Raw genomic sequence first — 11,195 nt, forward strand, 5'->3', positions numbered from 1 at the left:
AAAAACCTTATTTGATTTTAATATTAAATCTATGATATTTCTTTATTTTGAGGAAGTCATTTTATCCTCTCTCTTTCATTTTTAATAAAAGAAATAATTCAAAGAAAATAATTAAAATCAAACGATCCTCTTTTCATAATTCGTGAAAACCTCAAATATGGAAATAACGAAATCCCCAACTCTCTCCGTAGGTCCTTGAGTTGCATAGGATTTCTAGGATCAAACCAAAAAGCAAATAAAATATGATATGCAATGATGATCTAATGTATTACATTCCAAATTGAAAATTTGGGATGTTACAAACCTACCCCTTTTAAGATGAATCTCGCCCTCGAGATTCGGGTTGGCTAGAAAATAGGTGAGGGTGGTCCTTCAGCAGATCTTCCTCTCGCTCCCAGGTGGCTTCATCCTCGGTGTGGTGACTCCACTAAACTTTACAAAACCTAATAACCTTGTTGTGGGTAACTCGGCTAGCAAACTCGAGTATCTTGACTGGTTTCTCCTCATAGGTCAAATCACTATCCAACTGAATTGCTTCCAGCGGCACTTTATCTCTCAGCGGTATATCCGCCATCTCTGCATGGCACTTCTTCAACTGGGAAACATGGAACACGTCGTGAACTCCCGACAATCCTTCGGGCAACTCCAACTTGTAAACAACTTCTCCCATACGCTCCAAAACTTTGTATGGTCCCACAAAACGTGGCGCTAATTTTCCCATAACTCCAAATCGCTTAACTCCTCAAAGCGGGGATACACAATACCATCTTGTAGCGACCAGACCTCAAACAGTCCGATCTCTGTGCTTCAGTGTCATCCCTGGATCAGTAATGCTGACAAGCACAGTACTTGAAGGATTTATAACAGAGTAGCTGTAAGACCCCAGATGTAACTTTCCCAATTTGTACTCCAACTCTTGCCTTTTTCGGCGTTAAGTTATATTTATTTCCTCGGGTTTGGGTCTTTGTCTCCGTGTGTCGTTATCATTGTCATGCATCTCATATCATGTCATCATGTGCATTGCATTTGCATACGTGTACATCTCATGCATTCGAGCATTTTCCCCGTTGTCCGTTTTGCATTCCGGCGCTTCGTTCTCCTCCGGTGGTCATTTCTAGCTTTCTTTCGTGTGTGGGGATTAAACATTTCTAGATTGGACCGAGACTTGCCAAGCGGCCTTGGTTTACTACCGGTAGACCGCCTGTCAAGTTTCGTATCATTTGGAATTCATTTGATACTCCAACGGTTAACCGAGGGACCGAAAAGGCCTCGTGTGTTTTGCAGCCCAACACCCCTCCAATTTGGCCCAAAACACACCTAAGTCTTCTCCATCATCTAGAGCGTTCGATCATGATTGCGTGGCCGAAAACCACACCTCATTTGGACTCTCCTAGCTCCCTCTATGCCTATTTAAAGAACCCCTCCGTTTTCGGATCTCCTTCCTCCCCGAAAGCCTAAAAAAAATCCACCTCGCGCGTCGGACATGTCCGTTTCTCGCCAGACAGACGCCGCCACCGCCCGCAGCCACTGAGGGGCTGCCACGTGGCATCGCGCCGCCGCCACCGCCGATGCCCGCCGCAGCCCGAGCCGGGCCCCCGCGGCCCAGTCGCTCCCGCCGCCGCCCGGGTCGTCTTCCTCCTCCGCCCGACCGCCCGCATCGCCTTGTGCCCCCGCGCCGACCACCGCCGCCTCACCGGCCGCCGCGCGCCAACTCCGGCGGCTCGGCCCTCACCTCCGCCCGCCGGCCCTCGCCTCTGCCCGTCGCCCGGTGCCTCCGACGCCGCGAGATCCGGCCGCCGCGGGACCCTGCGCCGCCACCCCCGGCCACCGGCGACCTCACCCCCGCCGTCCTCATCCCCGCCATGCTACAGTGCGCGCCGCTGTGCTACAGTGCGCGAGATCTAGATCCGTGATCAGTGAAACCCTAGGTGGTCTTTTTTTCTCTAAGTCCTGATTTTGATAGATCCATATGCTCCTGTTCGCAGCTCCGTAACTTTGCATCCGTAGCTCTGATTCATGCATATGGCATATCAAAATGTTCATCTCAGAGAGTACATCATTTCATTCCATTGCATCATTTTCATTTGAGCTCATCTTGGTTCCCGAAATGCTGTTAGAAGAGGGCTACTTGAGTTAATTGTCAGATCTGCTACTCCGTTTAGCTTTTTGGCAATTTTGCCATGATTAATGTGTGCATGCTATGCCCTGATGCTCTACATGTGTTTTGTTAAGGGTTTTGTCATCTTTCCAGAGGTGCAACCCATGTATTTTTGTGATGTGTGTGGTGACTTGTGCAAGCTTGCAAAGTGGTGCACTTACTAATTCTGTTTTCAGGGACTTAGTAATTTCACTAAGTCCTGGAGCTGTTTATCTCATGTTGTCATATGTCCATGTTGTTTCCTAGTGATCCGTGCCTCTTTTAAGGATGAGAAGCAAGGATGTTTTGTTAATATTGTAGTGCTCTATCCATCCATGTCTTTGTTTGCAATTATGGAGCACCCTAGCTTGAGTCAATCGAGCTCTACTTTTGCTACTTTGTGAATCTGGGCAGATTGTCAACTTGTTTGCAATTTTGCCGATGATGTTGTAGTTGATCCGTGCATGCTATGTTATTATTCTTGCCATGTCTAGCTTGAATTTTGTGCCTTATTTATGGATGTATGCTTGTCTTGCCATGACTTGCACCGTAGTGAGTGCATCGAGCTCGTAAACATGCCTACTTGATATCTGTTTTAGCATGCGTCAGTTTTCACAAAGTATGAAAACTGATTATGTTTTTGCTATGTTCACATGCTTGCAATTGTATTTTCTGATCCCTTTTGGCTCAAGGTCACTAAGGGACTTTTGTTAAGCTCTTTGAGTAGCTCCATGCCATGCTTTACTTTGCCGTGTTCAGGTCTAGTAGCATATAGTTTTGTTGCTCCGAAGAGGGCTACCTGATCTGAAATTCCAGACAAGTGTTAATTTCACCAAGTCTGAGATCTGTTTGTCATATGCATGTTTGCCATGCTTGTTTGAACCTGTTAATGGATGAATTGGCCGTAGCTCAGTGCTAGACTTTTGTTAAGCATCTTGTATGCATCCCTGCCATGTATTTTGTTGTCATGTTTGGGTGCTGTAGCATGTTCATCTCATTGCATTTAGATGCCTACTTGCTGTAAATTGCAGACCGGTGTCATTTTTGAATCGCTTGCCATTTCCAAACAGTAACTCCGATTCCGGCGTTCTTTATATCGTTTTCAAGCGATTTCATATCATCTTTCCAGTGGCACACTTGTATTTCCAAGTTGAGGCCAGGTTCATGCATTTCCTGTCATATCTTGCATTTTGCATCCCTCATCGCATCCCGCATAGCATATCATATTTGCATTGTGTTGTTTGAGTTTGCACGTGGTTGATTGTGCCCTTATTGCTTTTTTGTCGTGTTTGGGTAGAGCCGGGAGACGAGTTCGCTAATGAGGAGCCCGTTGAGTTTGCTTTCGAGGATCCAGTCAACTCTGACAATTGTGGAGGCAAGATGATCATACCCTCGAAATCACTACTATCTTTGCTATGCTGGTCTGCTCGCTCTTTTTGCTATGCCAATGCTACGATGCCTACCACTTGCTTTTAAGCCTCCCAAATTGCCATGTCAAACCTCTAACCCACCATGTCCTAGCAAACCGTTGATTGGCTATGTTACCGCTTTGCTCAGCCCCTCTTATAGCGTTGCTAGTTGTAGGTGAAGATTGGGGGCCGTTCCTTGTTGGAACATTTATTTACTTGTTGGGATATCATTATATTGCTATGTTATCTTAATGCATCTATATACTTGGTAAAGGGTGGAAGGCTCGGCCTCTCGCCTAGTGTTTAGTTCCACTCTTGCCGCCCTAGTTTCCGTCATATCGGTGTTATGTTCCCGTATTTTTGCGTTCCTTATGCGGTTGGGTTATAATGGGAACCCCTTGATAGTTCGCCTTGATTAAAGCTTTTCCAGCAATGCCCAACCTTGGTTTTACCATTTGCCACCTAGCCTTTTCTTTCCCTTGGGTTCTGCAGACTCAAGGGTCATCTTATTTAACCCCCCCCCGGGCCAGTGCTCCTCTGAGTGTTGGTCCAACCTAGAGCCCCTTGCAGCGCCACCTCGGGGAAACTCAAGGTCTGGTTTTAGTTGTACGGATTGCTTATCTGATTGTGCCCTGAGAAAGAGATATGTGCAGCTCCTATCGGGATTTGTTGGCACATTCGGGCGGTGTTGCTGGTCTTGTTTTAACCTATCGAAGTGTCTTGAATTACCGAGATACCGAGTCTGATCGGAACATCTTGGGAGGAGGTCTATTCCTTCGTTGATCGTGAGAGCTTGTTATGGGCTAAGTTGGGACTCCCCTGCAGGGATTGAACTTTCAAAAGCTGTGCCCGCGGTTATGGGCAGATGGGAATTTGTTAATGTCCGGTTGTAGATAACTTGAACCTTAACTTAATTAATATGAATCAACTGAGTGTGTTACCGTGATGGCCTCTTCTCGGCGGAGTCCGGGAAGTGGACACGGTGTTGGAGTAATGTTTGTGCAGGCTGTTCTCTAGTTTCTCGCTCACGCTTTGGCTCCTCTTCTCGCTCTCTTTTGCGAATAAGTTAGCCACCATACTTGCTAGTCGCTTGCTGCAGCTCCACTTATATTTACCTTGCTATACCTATAAGCTTAAATAGTCTTGATCGCGAGGGTGCGAGATTGTTGAGTTCCTGTGGCTCACAGATTACTATTACACCAGATGCAGGGCCTGATGATTCCACTCCAGGAGACGCGTATGAGCTCAAGTGGGAGTTCGATGAAGACTCTCAACGTTACTATGTTTCCTTTCCCGATGATTAGTAGTGGTGCCCAGTTGGGGTGATTGGGATCGTGTCGCATGTTGGGTTATCTTTTATTTTGGCGCCATAGTCGGGCCATGAGTGTTTGGATGATGTAATGTTATTTATGTACTTGATTGATGTGGCGAGTGTAAGCCAACTATGTTATCTCCCCTTTATTATTTATTACATGGGATGTTGTGAAGATTGCCTAACTTGCGACATATGTCTTCAATGCGATTATGTCTCTAAGTCGTGCCTCGACACGTGGGAGCTATAGTCGCATCGAGGGTGTTACAAGTTGGTAATCAGAGCCTTCCCCGACCTTAGGAGCCCCATTGCTTGATCCTTTTTAGCGGCCGAGTTGTGTCTAGAAAAATGTTTTGAGTCATTTAGGAATTATATATCGGAGAGTTTAGGAATTCTTTTTACTTCCCAGTCTCCTCATCGCTCTGGTAAGGCATCCTGACGTAGAGTTTTGACTATTCTCTTCTCAAATTTCACTAAAAAAATTTTAGGATCACGCGGGTATCTTGGAATCGTTCCGATGGTTTTATGATGAGAACATTGTCTTGGTGCCTCCTGTCAGGGGTTTTGTGGAAGTGTCCCGGGGAGTTGAGCTCTGAGGTGTTGTCGTCATAATTTTATCGTTGCAGTTCTGGAATACCTGAGTTTAGTACGCCGACATCGAAAATCTCTTTTATGCAGTTCGTTGGTGAGATAACCTCGACGCCACCCAGTACTGGGGCGGGAGTTCGGGAGTATCGCCATAACTCGTATAACGGATGCTTTTCGAAGGTTGAGGTAGATGGTTTCCGAAGTTTTTCTTGGTTATGTGTTGAAGGATGGATACAGCTGGATGTAGGATTTGCTAGTTTGGGTGAGATATTATGCTTCCCCTGTATCCCCAACACCTGATTGCATAACCGAAAAGGTTCGGGAGTTTCATAGGTGGGAATTCAAGTAGCTATAGTTCTTCTTCCACGGACATTGGTTTGAGATTGGGATTTCTTACCGATTATTCGTTCTTGATCCGTACCTTGTTGATTTATTTCTCTACCTTAATTCTTCGTGGCTTCTCAATTTATGGATATGTAACCATTTCAAGAGGAATGCATTCGTTCATTTTGTTCGGATGTGAAGACTATATGTTGCAATTTTCATTCCGTTGGATTTAGCTTCAATATTTGTCTATCAATGTGCTAATGGTGGTCAACCTCTTCAGGATGGCTCCTCCAACGCGCACGACTCCAAATCCTGATCCGCCACCACCTCCACCTCCTCTAGAGGCATGGCAAGCTATGATGGCCGCTACCAATGCAAACACACAGTTGATCATGCAAATTCTTCAAGAGCGCAATCAAGGCAGTCAAGGGAATCAAGGCAACAATCAGAGTCACTTTGCTACACTCAACCAGCTCCTTGCTAACGGGCCAAATACTTTCAGCAATTGTGTTGAGGCAACCGATGCTGACGATTGGCTTGTGGATCTGTGTAAGCATTTCGAGTGCAGTAACGTCAGGCCTGAGGACTTTGTTAAGTTCGCTTCCTTCCAACTCAAAGATCAAGCTGCAGAATGGTTCCAGCAGTACAAGGACTCCAGAGGTGGACGTGTTATCACTTGGGATGATTTCCGTCAAGATTTCTGAGCTCATCATATTCCCCAGAGCATGGTTGAAAGCAAGCGTGAGGAATTCTGCAACCTGAAGCAAGGCTCTTTGTCTGTCTATGACTACAACAAGTTGTTCCAGAAGCTCGCCCGCTTTGCCAAGCAGGACGTGCCTGATGAGAAGAGCAGGATATATCAGTTCAAGGGTGGTCTCAGAGAAGAAATTCAGCTAGCTCTTGTCCTCTTTGAGCCCTTGAGATACGATGAGTTCTACAACATGGCACTGAAGCAAGAGGCTGCTCAGTTGAGGTGTGATGCTTCCAAGAAGCGAGTCAGAGATGTTACTCCTTCTTCCTCTACTCAAGTGGACAAGCAGCAGAAGTATTGGCTTCCTCCTCCTCCGTTCCGTCAGCCGTATCAGCAGAAGAGCAAAGGTGGCAGTGGTTCTTCCCACCCACCCAACCCTGGCTTTCAGAACAAGACTTCGTCTCAAGCTCCAAGATCGAGTGCTTCGTATCATCGTCCGCTTTCAGAGGTCACGTGCAACAAGTGCCAACAGAAGGGTCACTATGCCAACAAGTGTTTCAACCAGAGGCGTCTTCCTCCTCCTCCTCCTCCTGTGAGATCGGCAAGTACAGCTGTGGTCAAGCATAACCCCAAGTACGCCAAGGTCAATTTGATGAATGCAGCTCAGGCAGAGGACTCGTCAAATGTGATCATGGGTAACCTTTCTGTTAATGATATTCCTGCAAAAGTTCTTTTTGACACGGATGCATCTCATTGTTTCATCTCGAGACCTTTTGCATCTAAGCATGATTTTGTTACTCAAGTGTTACCGAAACTGTTGGCTATTGTCTCTCCAGCCCGTCAAATGACATCTCGAGTATGCGTTCCAGATGTTACAATCACTTTGGGTGACTATAAGTTCTTGTCCTCTCCAAATGTTCTTGGTGACTCGGATATTGATCTTATTCTCGGGATGGATTGGCTTTCTAAGCACAAGGCTCAGCTTGATTGTGCAGCCAGGCAGATTCAATTGACTCATTCGTCTAAGGATGTAATTGTCTTTGCCACTCGGGATAATACCATCCGTCTGTTTTCTCTCAATGAGAAGGGTGAACTCGATGCCATCTCTCAAATTCCAGTCATTTTCGAATATCAAGACGTCTTTCCAGAAGAGCTTCCAGGAATGCCTCCGCACCGGCCAGTTGAATTCGTTATTGATCTTGAGCCTGGCACGGAACCTGTGTGCAAACGTCCTTACAAGCTCGGACCTGAAGAGTTGAAGGAGCTGAAGAAGCAACTCGATATTCAAGAGAAAATGGGTCTCATCCGGCCTAGTTCTTCTCCCTGGGGTTGTGGTGTTCTTTTTGTGAAGAAGAAGGATGGAACGGACCGACTTTGTGTTGATTACCGTCCAGTGAACAAGAAGACCATCAAGAACAAATACCCACTTCCCAACATCAATGAGCTGTTCGAACAACTCAAAGGTGCTCGAGTATTCTCCAAACTTGATCTCCGTATGGGTTATCATCAGATTCGTATTCATGAGCAAGATATTCCCAAGACGGCTTTCATGACAAGCTTTGGTTCTTATGAATACACTGTCATGTCTTTTGGTCTCGTCAACGCTCCTCCGACGTTCTCTCGCATGATGAACTTCATCTTCAATGCCTACACCAATGACTTTGTTTTGGTCTATCTCGACGACATTCTGGTTTTCTCGAAGAACAAGGAAGATCATGCCAAGCACTTGCGTTTGGTTCTTGATAAGCTCAGGGAACATCAGTTCTACGCCAAGTTCTCCAAGTGTGAATTTTGGCTCGATGAGGTTCTTTATCTTGGTCATATCATCTCTGCCAAGGGCATTGCCGTGAATCCTGAGAAGGTGTCTGCAATTGTGAATTGGGAACCTCCTCGGAACATGAAGCAACTCTGCAGTTTCCTCGGTCTCGCAAGCTATTGCCGAAGATTCATTGAAAACTTTTCTAAGATCGCGAAGCCTCTCTCAAATCTTCTCCAGAAGCATGTCAAGTACGTTTGGTCTCCGGAGTGTGATATTGCTTTCAACACTTTGAAAGAGAAATTGATCGCTGCTCCAGTTCTCACTCCGCCTGATGAATCCAACCCGTACGAGGTCTTTTGTGATGCCTCTCTCCAAGGTCTTGGCGCAGTATTGATGCAAGAGAATAAAGTTGTTGCTTATACATCTCGCCAGTTGAAGCCTAATGAGAAGAACTACCCCACTCATGATCTCGAGTTGGCGGCAGTTGTGCATGCTCTTTTGACTTGGAGACATCTTCTATTGGGAAGAAAAGTGGACATTTTCACTGATCACAAGAGTCTCAAGTACATCTTCACTCAGCCTAATCTCAACCTCAGGCAAACTCGATTGGTCGAAGAGTATAATCCGAGTATCGAGTATACTCCAGGCAAGGCCAATGTGATTGCTGACGCATTGAGCAGGAAAGCTTACTGCAACAGTCTGATTCTCAAGCCTTATCAACCCGAGCTTTGTGAAGCTTTCCGCAAACTTAATCTGCAAGTTGTTCCTCAAGGTTTCCTTGCCAACCTTCAAGTCTCTCCTACCTTGGAAGACCAGATTCGCCAAGCCCAGCTTCTTGATGCTATGGTGAAAAAGGTGAAGATTGGGATTGCCAAGAGCCAGTCCAAGTACAAGTGCTACTGCCTTGATGACAAGGATACTCTCTTCTTCGAGGATCGTATTGTTGTACCCAAAGGTGACCTTCGTAAAGTGATCATGAACGAGGCTCACAATTCTCTCCTCTCCATCCACCCTGGGAGCACGAAGATGTATCAGGACCTCAAGCAAGCTTATTGGTGGACTCGAATGAAGCGCGAGATCGCTCAATTCATGAATGAATGTGATGTCTGCAGAAGAGTGAAGGCAGAACACCAAAGGCCAGCTGGTCTCCTCCAACCTCTTGCCATTCTAGAATGGAAGTTTGACCACATTGAAATGGACTTCGTGACTGGGTTTCCAAAGTCCAAGCGTGGCAATGATGCTATATTCGTTGTCATCGACAAACTCACCAAAGTGGCTCACTTTCTGCCTATTAAAGAGTCGATCACTGCAGCTCAATTGGCGGAACTCTATACCTCTCGTATTGTTTCTCTGCACGGTATTCCACGAGTGATCTCTTCAGACCATGGCAGCATCTTTACCTCGAAGTTTTGGGATTCTTTTCAGAAGGCCATGGGTACCAACATCCGCTTCAGCACAGCTTTCCATCCTCAAACTAGCGGTCAAGTCGAGCGTGTCAACCATATTCTTGAAGATATGCTCAGGGCTTGTGTGATCTCCTTCGGCATGAAGTGGGAGGATTGTCTTCCTTATGATGAATTCTCCTACAACAACAGTTTTCAAGCAAGTTCGGGCAAGGCCCCATTTGAAATTCTGTATGGCAGGAAGTGCCGTACCCCTCTCAACTGGTCTGAAACCGGTGAACGTCAGCTTTTGGGTAATGACTTAATCACAGAGGCAGAGGAAATGTGCAAAGTCATTCGTGATAACCTCAAAGCAGCCCAATCCCGCCAGAAGAGCTACTATGATAGTAAGCACCGTGATTTGGCTTTCGAGATCGGAGATCAGGTTTACCTCCGCGTCTCTCCTATGAAAGTTACTTGTCGCTTCGGTATCAAAGGGAAGCTTGCCCCTAGATACGTGGGACCTTTCAAGATTGTCAGCAAGAGAGGCGACCTTGCCTATCAACTCGAGCTTCCTTCAAACTTTGCAAATGTTCATGACGTGTTCCATATCTCTCAGCTTCGAAAGTGCTTCAAGACTCCTGACCGCACCATCAACTTCGAGGACATTGAGCTCCAAGAAGATCTCTCCTATCGTGAGCACCCAGTTGCTATTCTTGAAGAGACTGAACGCAAGACTCGCAACAAGTCAATCAAATTTCTCAAAGTCAAGTGGTCACACCATTCCGAACGTGAAGCTACCTGGGAACGCGAGGATCACCTCCGTTCTGAGTACCCAGCGTTCTTTCAGTCCTAGATCTCGGGACGAGATCCTTTCGTAGTGGGGGAGTGTTGTAACACCCCGGATGTAACTTTCCCAATTTGTACTCCAACTCTTGCCTTTTTCCGGTGTTAAGTTATATTTATTTCCTCGGGTTCGGGTCTTTGTCTCCGTGTGTTGTTATCGTTGTCATGCATCTCATATCATGTCATCATGTGCATTGCATTTGCATACGTGTTCGTCTCATACATTCGAGCATTTTCCCCATTGTCCGTTTTGCATTCCGGCGCTTCGTTCTCCTCCGGTGGTCATTTCTAGATTTCTTTCGTGTGTGGGGATTAAACATTTCCGGATTGGACCGAGACTTGCCAAGCGGCCTTGGTTTACTACCGGTAGACCGCCTGTCAAGTTTCGTATCATTTGGACTTCGTTTGATACTCCAACGGTTAACTGAGGGACCAAAAAGGCCTCGTGTGTGTTGCAGCCCAACACCCCTCCAATTTGGCCCAAAACCCACCTAAGTCTTCTCCATCATCTAGAGCGTTCGATCACGATCGCGTGGCCGAAAACCGCACCTCATTTGGACTCTCCTAGATCCCTCTATGCCTATTTAAAGAACCCCTCCGTTTTCGGATCTCCTTCCTCCCCGAAACCCTAAAAAAATCCACCTCGCGCGCCGGACATGTCCGTTTCTCGCCGGACAGACGCCACCGCCGCCCGCAGCCACTGAGGGGCTGCAACGTGGCATCGCGCCGCCGCCACCGTGGAAG

Source organism: Triticum dicoccoides, chromosome 6A, assembly GCF_002162155.2.
Source record: "Triticum dicoccoides isolate Atlit2015 ecotype Zavitan chromosome 6A, WEW_v2.0, whole genome shotgun sequence".
Lineage (NCBI taxonomy): Eukaryota > Viridiplantae > Streptophyta > Magnoliopsida > Poales > Poaceae > Triticum > Triticum dicoccoides.